At 44.5% G+C, this 18,420-nt stretch overlaps 1 pseudogene; it reads right to left on the bottom strand.

Moving 5' to 3' along the window:
* On the bottom strand, positions 1,505-1,663 carry Gm11786 (predicted gene 11786; annotated as a pseudogene).

Below are 18,420 nucleotides of genomic sequence, written 5' to 3'. Positions count from 1 at the left end.
GAAGATGACTCATACTCTCCCCCCTTCCCAATTAATATGCCCAGGGATTAGTTTCTTCATCTGCTCCCAGATGATCACAAAGCCTATTCAAGCTTCTTCCCAGGACCCCCTTGCCCAAAACAGGCACAGTTACTTCCTAGGGAAGCACAAAGCCTACCTCATCCTTCTCATTGGGAAAGCACACAGACTCAAGCCCTTTCTGGTGTAGTTATGTAAAAGTCTGAGGGCTTGCCTCACTCCACCCGAAGCTGAGGCCTGTTCTTTAAATATCCACTTGGGCTGTGTCTTCTCTGAGGCACTGACAAATACTGAACAAAGTAAGATTTATCTTTCAAGAGCACACTGTATTTTAGAGAATGCTCCAGAGTTTAAGTATCCAGTGACAGGAATGGAGGGTTTGGAGGCTATGGGATTTCTGAGCTTGGCATACAGAGGGAAAGAGGAAGAGGCACAAGTAAGTTTTGTAAGTTGAACGTTTTTCCTGACCAAGTGACTCTTCTCCTGGGCTTCACCTTCCAGGCCAACACTGCAGGACCCTGGGGAAGCAGGTTTTGTAGTTTTTCTGTGTAGAATGTCAGCCTTCTTGCAGCACATGTGCCAAGAATGGAAGCAGCCATCTCATTCCCTCACTACAATGGCCAACAGTACCACCTCACATTTCCCAACAAGGGACCCCATCCAGGTCAGTGTCTGGTTTCAGAGCCTCTTTGAGGCTGAAGTTGGATTTTTTTCTCCTAAGTTTTAACTTGCTATGTCTGTGGGCAGCTTTCCTTCACTTCTAGCTACTCACACATTTACTACATACAAAGCAGGTTATAAGAAAAGAATTATTGATACTGACTACCTGGGTGCTCCTCTTAGATTCTGTAGACTGCTGCCAGATGGACTATAAAGACAAACTGGAGTTAATGGTAAGGCTTATTATGGCCATGGATCTGAATGATACAAAGAACAGGAGGACTTAAGTTCTCTCCCAAAACAGGGCCTCAGATCCTCTGTACTCTGGCCCATGATGCTTCCATTGGGCTGGGAAGTGGTAGTCACTCAGGTCATTTCAGTTCATTTCTCTAGTCCCTGAAGCATCACAGTTTCTGAAGAGTGTGTTATCTGGCCTGCCTGGGCCAATGGTGTGACTATTTCTCAAGTTACACCACAGAACACAGGTGGCACTCCTCCTGCCCTTCCACATTATGTATGCAACTTAAAAACCCAGGTTATAGCAAAACTCATTTAGAAATGTCTAACTGACTCCTCCCTAGTGGCTAAGGTGCCAACAGGCTATTTCTGTGATTGGTTCCCATCCATAACAAACCCAGTCAGATGCATCTGAGGTCATAGTAAGCAAGGCCCTTATTTTCCTCTTAGCCAAAGCTAGTGAAAAAAGCACACAGACATTCCGTTCACAGACTAAGTGTGAGCAGAAACAGCAGGAGGATCACGAAGGGGACAGTTTGTCAATTAAAACAGGAAGACTACATTTAATGCCAGGACAATGATATCACTTACCACCGAGGTAAGGGCCATCTGAAAACTATAGATGTGGCAAGCTTTATCTGTCCACTGCTGGTTACCAGAATGTTCTGCGGTTTCAGATCGCAAGGCACTACTCTGTGAGAATGAAAAAAGTCCAGACCTTGGAGAAGCTGAAACATCATATCCTGTAGGAAACAACAAACATACAACAGTCAGCAGATGCTCAAAACAGTGTGTGCAAGCCAAAGAATTCCCAGCAGTCACCCAGTCTCCCCCCTTCTCTTGCTCCCACAGGACACCATCAAACACAACTCCCGCCAGTATTATATTAGGAAAGGACAGCTTAAGAATAGTCAGTCTGGCAGTTCCTCAGAAAACTGGACATAGTACTACCGGTAGATCCAGCAATACCTCTCCTGGGTATATACCCAGAAGATGTTCCAACCGGTAATAAGGACACATGCTCCACTATGTTCATAACAGCCCTAATTATAATAGCCAGAAGCTGGAAAGAACCCAGATGTCATTCAACAGAGGAATGGATACAGAAAATGTATCCATTTACACAATGGAGTACTACTCAGCTCTTAAAAACAATGAATTTATGAAATTCTTGGGCAAATGGATGTATCTGGAGGATATCATCCTGAGTGAGGTAACCCAATCACAAAAGAAGTCACTTGATATGCACTCACTGGTAAGTGGATATTAGCCCAGAAACCTAGAATACCCAAGATGCAACTTCCAAAACACAAGAAAATCAAGAAGGAAGACCAACTCGTGGATACTTCATTCCTCCCTAGAATAGGGAATAAAATATCCATGGAAGGAGTTGCAGAGACAAAGTTTAGAGCTAAGATGAAAGGATGGACCATCCAGAAACTGTCCCACCCAGGGATCCATCCCATAATCAGCTACCAAACCCAGACACTATTGCATATGCCAGCAAGATTTTGCTGAAAGGACCCTGATATAGCTGTCTCTTGTAAGTCTATGCCAGTACCTGGCAAATACAGAAGTTGGTGCTCACAGTCATCTATAGGATGGAACATAGGGCCCCCAATGGAGAAGCTAGAGAAAGTACCCAAGAGCTGAAGGGGTCTGAAACCCTATAGGTAGAACAACAATATGAACTAATCAGCACCCCCAGAACTCGTGTCTCTAGCTGCATATGTAGCAGAAGATGGCCTAGTTGGCTATCATTAGGAAGAGAGGACCCTTGGTCTAGCAAATTTTATATGCCCCAGTACAGGGGAAAGTCAGGGTCAAGAAGTGGGTGTGAGTGTGTAGGGGAGCAGGGAGTGGGGGAGGGTATAGGGGACTTTTGGGATAGCATTTGAAATGTAAATGAAGAAAATACCTAATAAAAATTAAAAAAGAAAAAAAAGACACCCCCCCAAAAAAAAGAATAGTTTTCCCTGGTGTAAGAAATGTTCCAAAAGGCTAAACCTCAAACAATCACTGGTGGTTAGTGTTGGGGGTGGGGGTGGGGATGGGGGGACACAGGATAAAAACTGAGCGAACTTAGGGGGTTGAATTTTACTTCACATACCTTTATTCATTAAGTAATTTCAACTATCAGTATATAGCAAATAATATAATTTAAGTATTTTCAAAATGGTTATTTTTATAGTGCTTATACCTAAGTGTCACTTCTCTTAACACCCTTCTCAATAGTCACAAATAATATAAAATACCTTGGTATGACTCTAACTAAGGAAGTGAAAGATCTGTATGAAAAGAACTTCAAGTCTCTGAAGAAAGAAATTAAAGAAGATCTCAGAAGATGGAAAGATCTCCCATGCTCATGGACTGGCAGGATCAATAGAGTAAAAATGGCTATCTTGCCAAAAGCAATCTACAGATTCAATGCAATCCCCATCAAAATTCAAACTCAATTCTTCAATGAATTAGAAAGGGCAATCTGCAAATTCATCTGGAATAACAAAAAACCTAGGATAGCAAAAACTCTTCTCAAGGATAAAAGAACCTCTGGTGGAATCACCATGCCTGACCTAAAGCTGTACTACAGAGCAATTGTGATACAAACTGCATGGTACTGGTATAGTGACAGACAAGTAGACCAATGGAACAGAATTGAAGACACCAGAGATGAACCCACACACCTATGGTCACTTGATCTTTGACAAGGGAGCTAAAACCATCCAGTGGAAAAAAGACAGAATTTTCAACAAATGGTGCTAGCACAACTGGTGGGTATCATGTAGAAAAATGCGAATTGATCCATTCCTATCTCCTTGCACTCAGGTCATATCTAAGTGGATTAAGGAACTCCACATAAAATCAGAGACACTGAAACTTATAGAGGAGAAAGTAGGGAAAATCCTTGAAGATATGGGTACAGGGGAAAAATTCCTGAATAGAACAGCAATGGCTTGTGCTGTAAGATTGAGAATCGATAAATGGGACCTCATAAAGTTGCAAAGCTTCTGCAAGGCAAAAGACAACGTCAATAAGACAAAAAGACTACCAACAGAATGGGAAAGGATCTTTACCTATCCCAAATCAGATAGGGGACTAATATCCAATATATATAAAGAACTCAAGACGGTGGAATCCAGAAAATCAAATAACCCCATTAAAAATGGGGCTCAGAACTGAACAAAGAATTCTCACCTGAGGAATACCGAATGGCAGAGAAGCACCTGAAACAATGTTCAACATCCTTAATCATCAGGGAAATGCAAATCAAAACAACCCTGAGATTCTACCTCACACCAGTCAGAATGGCTAAGATCAAAAATTCAGGTGACAGCAGATGCTGGCAAGGATGTGGAGAAAGAGTAACACTCCTCCATTGTTGGTGGAATTGCAAGCTTGTACAACCACTCTGGAAATCAGTCTGGCGGTTCCTCAGGAAATTGAATATAGTACTACTGGAGGATCCAGCAATACCTCTCCTGGGCATATATCCAGAAGATGTCCCAACCGGTAAGAACGACACATGCTCCACTATGTTCTTAGCAGCCTTATTTATAATAGCCAGAAGCTGGAAAGAACCCAGATGCCCCTCAACAGAGGAATGGATACAGAAAATGTGGTACATTTACACAATGGAGTACTACTCAGCTATTAAAAAGAATGAATTTATGAAATTCCTAGGCAAATGGATGGACCTGGAGGGCATCATCCTGAGTGAGGTAACACAATCACAAAGGAACTCACACAATATGTACTCACTGATAAGTGGATATTAGCCCAGAAACTTAGTATACCTGAGATATAAGAATCACTTTGTAAAACTCATGAAACTGAAGAAGAATGAAGACCAAATTGTGGATACTTTTTGCCTTCTTAGAATTGGAAACAAAACACCCATGAAAGGAGTTACAGAGACAAAGTTTGGAGCTGAGACAAAAGGATGGGCCATCTAGAGACTGCCATATCCAGGGATCCATCCCATCATCAGCTTCCAAACGCTGACACCAATGCATACACTAGCAAAATTTTGCTGAAAGGACCCAGATATAGCTCTCTTATAGTCTCTTGTGAGACTATGCCGGGCCTAGCAAACACAGAAGTGGATGCTCACAGTCAGCTATTGGATTGATCACAGGGCCCCCAATGGAGGAGCTAGAGAAAGTACCCAAGGAGCTAAAGGGATCTGTAACCCTATAGGTGGAACAACACTATCAACTAACCAGTACCCCGGAGCTCTGGACTCTAGCTGCATATGTATCAAAAGATTGCCTAGTCGGCCTTCGCTGGAAAGAGAGGCCCATTTGATTTGCAAACTTTATATGCCCCAGTACAGGGAAACGCCAGGGCCAAAAAGAGGGGGTGGGTGAGTGGGAGGGTATGGGGGAGTTTTGGGATAGCATTGGAAATGTAAATGAGGAAAATACCTAATTACAAATGAGAATAAAAAAAAGTTTTCTGTTTAGCAACTTATTTAGCCTAAACCACAACTCTGAGATAAGTCGCCCTATTTTCATAGGTCAAGAAACTAACATACCAAATTAAGCCAGATATTGGGTCAAGGTCACAACACCAGCGTACTGATTTAGTGAAGAATGTAAAACCAAAACAAAAAATACAAAACAATTTAAATCTGTTAACATAGTCCTTTATTAGTTAAACAGGAAAGCAAGGCAAACTATTTAAAGTCCCCGACTCGGTGTTTTCACTATGGCTGTTTCTCCTGCCATCTCTACCCTGAACTTGAGATGACTGCTTTCCCTGATAGATGGTAAATGCCTGAGCTGTGAGCCAAAATAAAGCTCTTCTCTCTCAAGTAGCTTCCAGTCAGATAGCCCGTCACAGCAACATAACAGTTACTAATACAAACTTGGTATGGGAAGACAGATTGTTGCTGTGATAAACCTGGCCACATGGCTCACAAATGGTTAGAAGTGGTCTGCAGGAAGCATGCAGGAGGAGTCCTATGATGCTGTAAGCAGAACAAACTTACAGGAACATTTCATTGAGAGTGTGCAAGGCCAGAGTGCCAAATGTGGAAAGCAGACTGCCATCATGAAATTTCAGACAAAACAAGGATTCAACCAGGGATCGGAGTGCAGATAACTGACAAGATAAGTAAATGTGACTGAGTTCTGCTGTACCCTGAATGGCTGAGTGAGGCTAAATTTAAACCTAATGGGATTGTTAGGCAGAGGATACTTTAAGATGACAGAGTGTCCAGGCTGTGGTGTGGTCACTGTTCGTTGCATCTAGACAAGTTTATAGTAGGATTTCAAAACCAAAAATGGAAAAAATAGTGAAAAGAAAAAAGAAAAATCTGCAATTTGAGAGCACAGAGTGCCCTAGAGCCATGGACAGGGCTGAGGACGTGAGGAGAAAGCAATTTCAGCTGTAAAGGAGATTAATGAGTGACAGGAAAGAGAAGCCACACTCTCCATGGATACAAGGTGCCTCTGTGGTCCAACTCATAGAACAGGTCAGAGTATAAAACTTGAAGCTCATTTTAAAATCTGACATCTGAAAAGAGAATCCCAGATTTAAAAGCAATAAGCCTGAGCAAAGAATAGCACCACATAGATCACCTATATCAATGGGCTACACAGGGAGGCATTTCCCCTGGTTTGCTTGTAGGTGCTTGGACGCCACTGCAGCCATCTCAAGCTGGCATCAGAACTTATCACTTATGGTGCTGTTGCCAGGCAAGCAGAATGTAGCAGTTACATGGTAATAGATGCTCACCTCAAGGTTCCAGAAGAAAAGAAACTGTGTAGTAGGGAGAGAGAAATTGGGAAGAAGATCTAAGAAGCTGATGTGTACAGCTGTGGAAGGGAAGAAGCCTATATGTCAATGGAGACTACACACTATTGGAGATGATAGCAGTGAGTTTCAGTCGTGCTTTCATTGCTATCCTCCTGATCTTCCCTTTTGCAATCAATGGGAGTGTTTATTCCATGTTACTATATACATTGTAAGAATGTAGCTTGTTTTCCATCTTTACAGGGGCTCACAGCTAAGAGTTTGCCCTGAAGTTTTTAATGGTTCCTCTTATTAACTCTGAGGATTCTTGAAGCTAGACTGAATAAAGTTTGTATTAATTATGAAGTGGTCACGAGCCTATGAGGACCAGGAATGGAGTGCTATGGTTTGGATGTGAAATACTCCTCACAGGTCCTCTGTTTCTTGGCTGTTTCATACTTTCGCTGCTATAGCTATGACCTGCTGTCACCACTGTGCCAGCCTATGACAGGCTATTCTAAACCGTGAGCCCAAACTAATCTCTCTCCAACTGAGTTGCTTCTGTTCACTATTTGATTAGGACAGCAGAAACCTAACTAAGAGCACCGCTAAATCAGTTCACTGAGAACAACATCCGGTTTGGGGGTCATTTTCTAGAGGTTAGAATTCTGTCTTCTGAAAATCAAATCCTTCGCTCTTCCACCTGTCACATGGAGAAAACAGCATTTACTTTTCCTAATAAGAGGTTCAAATCAACCAACATAATGCAATATTTAAGGAGAGTTTCAGGCACACAGGAAGCATTTAGCAGATGGGAATTATTAAGGGGGAGAGGGGATGGCTGTTTGCCTCCTGTTTCCTGGGAAAGCCAGATTCACAAACAACTAAAGGAACATGCAGGCAGCCAACACTGTAAGGTCAGTGTCCACAGGTGCAAAGAGGGGCCAGGCAATGATACGGGAGTGTGGACATGAGTTCTGAGGCTCCTAATTGGCATTATGAGCTGGCAGGAGCTACCTCCTAAGCTTCCAAATGTATGTTGGTCCTGCTCTGGTGAGGGGTGGCCTTGCAATACTTGGGGACTAATATCAGTCAACAACTGTGCAAAAGCAAAGCACAGGGTACCAAACCGAGTTGTCTTCTGTGGAGGCAAATCCATCTTTATTGGGAACACATGCACACAGCTTGTAAGCATTGAATTTTTAAAAAGCATGACTAACTTCAAGTAATGTCATGCTGGCGCATCATGCTAACTTCCTGTCCACTAAGCATCATTCTCTTAAAGAAGCACAGGGAGAGAAATCTGCTTGGTTCACGCTGAACTGTTCAAACGTAAGGAGACAATTCGCAGTATAAAAGCTAAAAACTTGGACTAACTTATTAATTAATAAAGCCCACGTGAACCTATAAAACGCCTGAATTGTAGAGTAAAAGAGTATGCATTGCCTCTGTATTTCAATATAGAGCATTATATAAAACTAGTAGTTATAAACAACCGTAAGTTTAAAGAAGAACTGTATGCAGCAGAGGAAGGAAACCTACATATAATTTAACTGCTGAGAACAGAGAAAATGTCACTGTCAAACAATCTTTGTGGATCTTTCTGTTTCCTTTTTGACACATACATTATATTTATAGACATGAAAATGTATTTAATTAATGGTTAGTATGTATGTATGTTATTTTGTGTGTTAAATTACAATTTATTGGATTGGAAGAAAGGCTACTGGGTAGAAGCCCTTGCTGTACAAGTCTGATGACCTCAGTTCAACCTGTGGAACCCACAGTGGAAGGAGAAAAGTGACTTTGCAAGCACACATGCACACGTAGGGGCGCGTGCAGACCATCCATGCACGCACAAAGCTATTAGAAAGCTGTTGTAAGTTCCTTATGACTTTCATACAATGGAATTTTTAGTGGCTATGTAGTCTTCTCTCCTGAGGAATGTCATAAATATATTACTTAGTTTTCTTTGATGTCATTTTGGCACTTGGAGTAGAGGTGCCAAAATCTTTGTTTAAAGCAGTGGTTCTCAACCTGGGGGTTGTGACCTCTTTGAGGTTAGAAAGGCCATAGCCATAGAAAACACATTACAATTTATAACAGTAGCAAAATTTTGGTTATGAAGTAGGCAGGAAAATAATTTTATGGCTGGGGCAGGGGGTCACCACAATATAAGAAACTGTATCCCTAGACTGCCTTGACCCACCAGCTTCAAAAATGACACAGAGTCTTATATTTATTTATGAATGCTTAGGTCTTATAGCTAGGCTTGTTCCCAACTAGCTCACATAACTTCATTAGCTAGTTCATTCTAATCTATGTTCTGTCGTGTGGCTCATATCCTCTCCTTCAGTCCTGACACCCGTTCCTTCCTCCATGTCTAGCTGGCAAATCTCTAGCAGCTGATTCCTTCCCAGACTCCCCATCTCTGCCTGGAGGCCCCACCTTTCCTCTCTTGCCCCATGTATAGGCCTACAACCCTTTATGAAGCCAATCAGGAGGAGATGGAGAGGAACGTTTGTGAAACACTGAGACAGGTGATGCTTAATAAAAAAAAACAACAATACTGCACAGTGTTTAGCTCTCCGCTGGCACAGAAATCAAGATGTGAAAAATAAAGACAACCTTTACCCAGTGCACAGGAAGATTCCCTCAGCCAAAGGTCTCAGCATCAGGAAGGTTGAGAATCACTGACTGAAAGGCTAATGCGACTTGCTAAAACCACACCTAACATGGATTAAATAGTGTGGATCCAGGTACCCTCTCTCAGTCAGTTCATGCTAATGACACCTGGGAATAATTGTTCTATGTAAGAATGTATCAATCGGAGCTGGGCATGGTGGTGCATGCCTTTAATCCCAGCAGTCGAGAAGCAGAGGCATGCAGACCACTGAGTTTGAGGTCAGCCTCATCTACAGAATGAGTTCCAGGACAGACAGGGACACACAGAGAAACCTTGTCTGAAGGGCAGGAGGACATTCCAAACTTGGAACTGTGTCTTAATTTGGAGCCCAACTCCACAGAACAGTAATAATGAACAAACTCCAGTATCATTCAAGAATCTGCTTCAGTTACAAGAAGTGTTTAAAAAAAAAAGAATTCAAAGGGTTATCTTCATCCTTTATCTCTCATTACAGTGTTATAGACCATACCGTCAAACAGCTCAAGATTTTAATATAAATTATTCTGTCCTATACAAGTCCCAAATACCCCGCAGTAGCTCGACTGAGGCAGTGCAATGAGACCAGAGATCCATGAACCCCGGGGTACTCCCAACTTGACCCTTCAAGGTAAACACACCTTCAGATGATTCCACTAAAACCCATTAAGCATAGTTTTGATACAAACAGCCTGTGCTGAGCTGTCACGTGGGGGGACCAACTCTCTCCGCCTAAGCCATGTGACAAGAAGCACATTGTCACAGGATTCTAGGGCAGAGAGAGGCTGGCTCTGGGTGACAGTGGCTTCAAGGGAAGTCAGCCCTCTACTGCTCCCTCAGAGACTCCAGACATCCCAGGAATCTCCAAGACTTGCTAATGTTGTTTTCAGGGGCTCTAGCACTTGAATCTGCTTACTGATTTAAATAAAAAATAAGCAAACTAAAAATGACCCCGAGGCTTATAATGGTTAAAAGGTTTATGATAGGGTCCTACTTCCCATCTACAGAGGCACAGGCTAGTTTTCCAATGATACTGAAATAGCCAACATAGACCATCCGACAAGTCTCAGAAGTGGCAGTTTTAAAATGAAAATGATTAGTAAAAATGATGTATGTATGTATGTTTGCGTGTATATATATATATGTATATATAATATTATGATATAATATATGTATATATTTGAGCTATTTGCTCATGTTCTCAAAGTTTATTCCTAAAAATGTACAAATGTTTACTCATTCAAAAATTAAAAATAAGAAACATAACAACGTAGACAGTACCACTTATTTTTCCCCTTATAATGCACAAGCCACATTCTTTCCAAAGACGTCATTACAGTTTCTTCAGAGCTGAGTGCTGTGACACCTACCTGTAATCTGAACACTCAGGACCTGGAGCTTGAGGCCAGCTTGGATTGCACAGCAAAAACTGGCCCTTCCAATAAAGCCCCTGAAAGACCCCCGAAGGGAGACCCTCACTCAAGCACTCAAGCCCCGGGACAGCCGCGGACCCAAGAAGACACTGAGACCGTACTCAAAATGTAGAAGGCAAGATTTAATAGAACAACAGCAAGAAAGCACATGGAACATAGACCAGAGCTCTGGGGTCGAAACTCATGCACCTAGTGGTGTAGAGGAGAATCGACGACCAGCAAAAATTTTTCACAGGCTTATATAGTAAAACTCAAGGGGGGAGAGCTGGGCAGGGAAAGTACAAGTTTACATCACTAGGGGGTTCTGCCAAGGGACAAGGGGTTCTGCCAAGGGAATCTACGTAACTAAGGGGTCATGTCCTATCATTTGGCAATGTACCCGGTTCATTTTGAGGTTGTTCCAGGAGGCCCTTATCTCAAAAATGTTCTTGGAACAGTTTTTAGTTGGGAGGGTTTGAACTCTAGGGTGAGGAGTTCAGGAATGCATTCTGGGGTGAAGAGTTCAGGAGTGTTCTGGGAACAATCTCTAGATGGGAGGGGTCAGGCTCTGGGGTGAAGAAGAGTTCAGTAAAAATTTTTATTCTTCATTCCCCACTTCTTCTAGGAGATAGCTCTAATCTTAGAGCGAGTTTTCAACCTCCTGAAGGACCCGATATTGTTGCCTTAGTACCATAACTTGGACTGCGTTTATCCTTTCTCTAATAAAAGCTACTAACTTATTAAGGATGCATGGGCCAAAAGTAAGCAAAAGCATAAGTGTAATTAAAGGTCCTGCTATAGTGGAGAGGAGAGTGGTGAACCAAGGGGACTTATTAAACCAGCTTTCAAACCATCCTTGTTGGCTTTCTCTTTCTCTTTTACGTATATCTAAGCGTTCTCTAAGTTTAGCCATAGAATCTTTGATTACTCCTGAATGGTCAACATAAAAACAACATTCTTCTTTTAAGGCAGCACAGAGTCCTCCTTCTTTAAGGAATAATAAGTCTAATCCCCTTCTATTTTGCAGCACCACTTCGGACAGGGAAGTTAAAGATTCTTCTAATTTGGTTATAGACTGTTCTATAGTTCTAAGATCAATATCCATAGCTGCACGTAGTTCTTCATAGTATTGGGGGGTCTTAATTAAGGCAGCGGTTCCTGTACCTACTCCAGCTGCTACTCCCAATCCTAATAGAACTGCCAAAGTTAAGGTAACGGGTTCTCTTTTTCAGCGGACCCGATGTTCAAATTTATCTAAAAAAGAGCTATCATCATGATACAAGAGTCTGGGAATAAGCTGAACCAAAATGCAGAAATCTTTGGAACTATTAAAAACAGACATAGACACACAAGGAGTGAGACCGGTATTGCAAGCCCACACTGTGTCTAGGGGAGGTACCAAATACTGACCACTTTTGCTAGACTGGATGTTCTGGGTCTGATTACAGAGGTGACCTTTATCCTGAGGTACCCGGCCCAGACAAAGCCCTCTTCCTGAAACTGCTGCTAGAGTCAACTTTCTGTTTTCTCCCCAAAGGCATTGAGAATGATCTGAAGTAGTATTATAAGTCCTGATCTGAGCTATTCCTTCATAATAAGGGGGGCTAGAGGCATAGCATAACCAGCATGATTGAGTCATATTAGGGTTAGTTCTATTCAGAACTAAAAAAGCTCCTTGGACTAGACTGACCAGACGGTCCTCTGTTCCTAGGGGCGGTGGGGAAGCCAAGGTAGGCTTTATGAGGAGAGTATTAGTTCCTAGGGAGGGTACCACTGTGTTGGGCTGTGGAGTTGGTGGAGCTGGTACAGTCGGGACCTTTGGGGGAGCCAGTACGACTGGGGGGCCCTGTTCTATAAGGACCTTGTTGGGCCCTACGAGTGTCACTGCCGGGTCTCTCACTGTCAGTCTGATCGTGAAAATGAACCCAGGATCTCTTAGTGGAATGTATACTCGCCAACCCCACCTATTTCCTTTAAGCCAACTTAGACGGTGTTGTTTTCCGTTCTCGGTGAACCTTATACGTAGGGGGTTGCAGTATTTATCTTTGCATGGTCCCGAGGGTGCTCTGTTTTTAAAAGCGCACCCACTCTCTTGATATTTATAGGGGTTTCTTTCTCCTTCGTTTGACTTATCATAGCCACTACCTCGTTTTACCGTGATTAGGTCCCATTTAGAGGAGGGCTTCCAGTAAGCATCCCCTGTCGTTTCACATGTCCATTTACCACAAAAGTAATCTGATGCCCCCCCGCATTCTTGTTGAAGCCTTTTGCTCTGACCCTGACCAGGGCAAACATAAAAATGTGCAGCTCTAAGATTAGCTCGGTAGAACTGCCCCGAACACCCATATGTGCTCCCTATCCCATTTGGGACACACCGCTCCTCAGGGGGTGGGTTGCTAAGATCAGTATGATCTGAGAGGTCCCAATTGGGGGATCCTGCCACTAACTTACAGACGTCAGGCGTGAGATCAGGCCACCAAGTCCAGAGGGGATGGACTGCAGTGGTTGCCCATACAATGTTTCCCTTTTCATTAAGCACCTCCCAGGACTGTTGAATTGGAGCATGAGGGTTAAGGTTCCCTAGGTCTAGAGTGGCGCCTGAGACGCAGATGAAGCTTAAGAGGATTGTCAGTGGCTGCCACTGTTCAATTGTCGTCGTGGTTTTCTTCATCTTGGCTGGCGGCCCTCTTGACGTGGGAGGCGTGGATCCAGGAGGCGATTCCGTCAACTTTTACCGCAGTAGGGGTTGTCAGTAACACCAAATAGGGTCCCTTCCACCGTGGCTCAAGGCTGCCGGTTCGATGCCGTCTGACCAAGACTTTGTCTCCAACTCAGAACCCGTGGGGTACTGCGGTGGTCCCTGGGGTATAGGCTGCTTTCAGTTGGTCCCAAATCTGGGTCCTAATCACTTCTAGGGCCTTTAAATGAATAAGCAAAGAGGAGGGTAAGACAGGGTCAGAGTCAGAAACTAATGTTCCACCAGCTTCCATTAAGGGGGGAGGTCCTCCATACAGAACTTCAAAAGGAGTGAGCCCGAAACGACCAGGGGTGTTTCGGGCTCGGAAGAGCGCAAGAGGAAGGAGAGCCACCCAGTCTTTTCCGCCGGTCTCAATGGCTAATTTAGTCAAGGTCTCTTTTAAGGTCTTATTCATCCTCTCTACCTGTCCTGAGCTTTGAGGGCGGTAAGCACAGTGTAATTTCCAATCGATGCCCAACTGAGTGGCCAAGCCCTGACTTACCTGGGCAACAAAGGCTGGTCCATTGTCGGACCCGATTACCTTAGGGATTCCAAATCTTGGCAGGATTTCTTCAAGGATCTTCTTGGCCACAATCTGGGCAGTCTCTGTTTTAGTGGGAAATGCCTCGACCCATCCTGAAAAGGTGTCTACAAATACTAACAGATACTTGTTACCATACATTCCAGGTTTAACTTCAGTAAAGTCTACCTCCCAATACACTCCAGGATGGTCTCCCCGTTGTCTCTTTCCAGGTTCTCTGTAGGCTTTAGTTGCATTAGTGAAAGCACATGGTTTGCAGGAGTCTATAATCTTTTGAGCCACTGACTTCAGGTTGGGGACTTGGTATCGGGAATTTTTAATTAGTCTCATCATTTTTTCAACTCCCAGGTGGGTGAATTGGTGTAGTCCTTTTACAAATTTTATTCCTTCTTTGGGAGTTAATTTTATTTTTCCTTCAAAAAAATATGGGAAGGGATCTCTGGTCCACCATAGCTCTTTTATGTTATACCTCTCATCCTCAGTGCTTTTGGGCAGATCACCTTTTTCAGTTAAGATCATGGCCCCTTGAGCAACTTGTTTTGCTACTGAGTCTGCCATTCGGTTGCCCCTGGCCACCAAGTCTTCTCCTCTTTGGTGGCCGGGGCAGTGGATGATGGCTACCTTCTTAGGTGCATGTATGGCTTCCAACAGGGCCAGAATTTCTTCTTTGTTTTTAATGTCTTTACCAGCCAAGGTCAATAGCCCTCGCTGCCTGTAGATGGCCCCATGGATGTGTGCAGTAGCAAAAGCATAGCGGCTGTCAGTGTAGATGTTAACGATCTTACCTTTAGCCTCTCGGAGGGCTTGTATAAGCGCTATAAGTTCAGCCTTTTGTGCCGACGTTCCTTCAGGCAAAGCGCTTGCCCAAATTACCTTTTTCCCGTCTACCACCGCAGCTCCAGCCTTTCGCTTCCCCTCTATCAGGAAACTGCTGCCGTCCGTGTACCAACTGGGAGCTCCAGGCCAGGGTTGGTCAGTCAGGTCACTTCTGGTCCCAGTTTCTTCAGCGAGGATGTCCATACATTGATGTACTGGGACGGAATCATTTGTTAGAGGGAGAAGGGTAGCTGGGTTGAGGATGGCAGGGGGCACAAAGGTTACACGCTCATTTAGCAGCAGGCTCTGATAGTGTGTCATTCGGGCATTTGTCATCCATCTGTCAGGTGGCTGCCGCACGATACTTTCTAAGGCATGAGGGGCCACAACAGTCACCTGTTGTCCCATTGTCAATTTGTCAGCATCTGACTCCGAGTCCCCCCGCCGGTCCCTGAGCCCCTCTCGCTATTGGTCCCTGTGGTGGGGCAGCTGCAGGTGGCTGTTGGGGCAAGGGGTAAGGGGGAGGTTGGGAGTCCATCCAGAGGAGGTCGTCAATCTCTGGATAGATCTTGGGGGGTGCTGATGGGCCGGACTTTCCGGCTGCATTAGACTGGGCAACCGCTACCGTCAGCTTCGAAGAGTTTGGGGTCCAAGGCTTGACCCATGGAGGTGGGAATTGGACAAGATTCTGCCAGGTCACAATGTAGGGGATCTGATCAGGGTGACCCCCTTCCTCCTGAAAAACAATTCGCCTGACGGCGGCGATTAGTGACAAGTCAAAAGCACCCTCAGGTGGCCAGCCCACTCCAAACGTTGGCCACTCGGAGGCGCAAAAGGTCTGCCACGGACCCTTTCTGACCTCCACCGACTGGTTGTGGGCTCTGACCCGCACCTCCTTCCAATGCTCCAGAGTCAGAGAAAGGGGAGTGGACACAGATTGTCCCATTTCTAGAAAAACAGTAGTCACAACAAGAGCAGACACGAGACTAAGACAAAAAAGAAACCAGAAACGGCGGCGACTCTGCGTCGACCACAAGCAACTCAAAGAATCAGATGGCCTTTCTAAGGCCGGCCGATTGAGACCCTCTGCACGAGGTGGGACTCGAACCCACGATCCCGTGACCAAACGCGAGGTGGGACTCGAACCCACGGTCTCGCAACAAGGCACGAGGTGGGACTCAAACCCACGATCTCGCAACCCCAAATGGTCTCTTGGCCTCCAAAGGGGTCCACCAGGCGTCCCTGGTCCTCCCCTGTTCCTCCTGGGACGTCTCCCAGGGTGAACGGACGGTGGACACCTGGACACGTCTATCCTTATCCACCCCGCGTTCCCTCTCGGAGCGCTGTCTCACTGAGCGTCCGCAAAACCGAAACTGCGATCGCACCAAACTTAGAAACAGAACACAGACATCAGACCAAAACAGAACAAAGAATCTTACCTCTAAGTGGGTCTAGGACCTCTGGGTGGTCGCGCTGATTCCCGGCCAATGCACCAAAATGAAAGACCCCCGAAGGGAGACCCTCACTCAAGCACTCAAGCCCCGGGACAGCCGCGGACCCAAGAAGACACTGAGACCGTACTCAAAATGTAGAAGGCAAGATTTAATAGAACAACAGCAAGAAAGCACATGGAACATAGACCAGAGCTCTGGGGTCGAAACTCATGCACCTAGTGGTGTAGAGGAGAATCGACGACCAGCAAAAATTTTTCACAGGCTTATATAGTAAAACTCAAGGGGGGAGAGCTGGGCAGGGAAAGTACAAGTTTACATCACTAGGGGGTTCTGCCAAGGGACAAGGGGTTCTGCCAAGGGAATCTACGTAACTAAGGGGTCATGTCCTATCATTTGGCAATGTACCCGGTTCATTTTGAGGTTGTTCCAGGAGGCCCTTATCTCAAAAATGTTCTTGGAACAGTTTTTAGTTGGGAGGGTTTGAACTCTAGGGTGAGGAGTTCAGGAATGCATTCTGGGGTGAAGAGTTCAGGAGTGTTCCGGGAACAATCTCTAGATAGGAGGGGTCGGGCTCTGGGGTGAAGAAGAGTTCAGTAAAAATTTTTATTCTTCACCCCAACCCTACATATGCATAATATCTTGTTCCCAAAGAGTGTCTGGAGTCTGCAGTTGAAAATGTCAAATATAAAGCAGGACTTGTCCAGCCAACCTGGTGGCAGCAGATTGAATGAAGGCAGGTATTATGGGTACAGGAGGTGTGGTGCAGGCTATCTGGGCCAGACCACAGGAAGTGATGATGGTTAAGTCACAGGGAGACCAGCAGTGAGGGCCAGTAGTCCCAGAATACTGATACACACATTGTTAATTGTAGTACAGGAAAGCGCTGACTTCCTCTTTGGACCATTTTAACTTAGTGCTCAATACTAAGCCTGAGAGCCAATGTTACTACCTGGGAGCCGATCTGTATAACCATTTCATCTCACAAAACTTGAAACTCTGTAGACTCCACCACAACACCTACTTTCCTCTCCTCTCAACCCTGGCAACTACCTTTCCTCTGATTTTCCTCTGGAAACCTCACGTGTGGAATCAGCATGTATCATTTAGGAATTGCCCGTTTACTTAGAGTAAGTCTCTATTAGGCTATGTATCAGCTCATCCTTTTCAAGGCTGTATAGTATTTAAACACATTAATTCCCACCCATAATCCAGGGATGAACACAGACTGCCCGTGGGTGTTGGCTTCTGTGGAAATAGGCTGCTTGGAACATAGGTGTGCAATTATCTCCTCTGTCAAGTCCTTTGGATACATTACACACAGGGGTTTGCTGGATCTACTCCTAGCACCTTAAAAAAAACCCTCAGTTCTTCCACAAGATGGTGCAATATTTTTAAATATAGGACTAAACAGAGAGTAGCACAGTCATGCTAAGGTCCTGTTCAGGGAATCGGGTAGGTTCACTCACCCCTTGGGAGATTGTGCCCACAGCTTTCTACACTATGGGAACAGCACATCAAGCTTACACTTTTGACTTATCTCAAAGCTCCAAAGGCCCTTGCTCCTATTGCATTCTCTGGTCAATTTCTAATGGTTATGACAATCTTAAGGGACTTCTATACACAGTCCTGCATGGATAAGACTGAATTCTCACATCAGCTCACAAGAAAATGTTGCCCTCAAAACCCACAAAAAGCAATAAGCTCTTAGGAAGTGAGGGCCGGCTTAAGGTAAATTCTCTCTCTCTCTCTTTTTTAAATTTTTTATTAGATATTTTCTTCATTTACATTTCAAATGCTATCCTGGAAGTCCCCTATACTCTTGCCCTTCCCTGCACCCCTACCCACCGACTCTCACTTCTTGGTCCTGACATTCCCCTGTACTGGGACAATATAAAGTTTGCAAGACCAATGGGCCTCTTTTCCCAATGATGGCCGACTAGGCCATCTTCTGCTACATATGCAGCTAGAGACATGAACTCTGGGGGTACTGGTTAGTTCATATTGTTGTTCTACCTACACGGTTGCAGACCCCTTCAGCTCCTTTGGTACTTTCTCTAGCTCCTCCATTGGGGGCCCTGTGTTCCACCCAATAGCTGACTGTGAGCATCCACTTCTGTATTCCCAATAAAAAGACATAGACTAACAGA

This window comes from Mus musculus, chromosome 4, assembly GCF_000001635.26.
Source record: "Mus musculus strain C57BL/6J chromosome 4, GRCm38.p6 C57BL/6J".
Lineage (NCBI taxonomy): Eukaryota > Metazoa > Chordata > Mammalia > Rodentia > Muridae > Mus > Mus musculus.
Note: the sequence above shows the minus strand (reverse complement) of the source record. Positions and strands in the feature narration are given on the sequence as shown.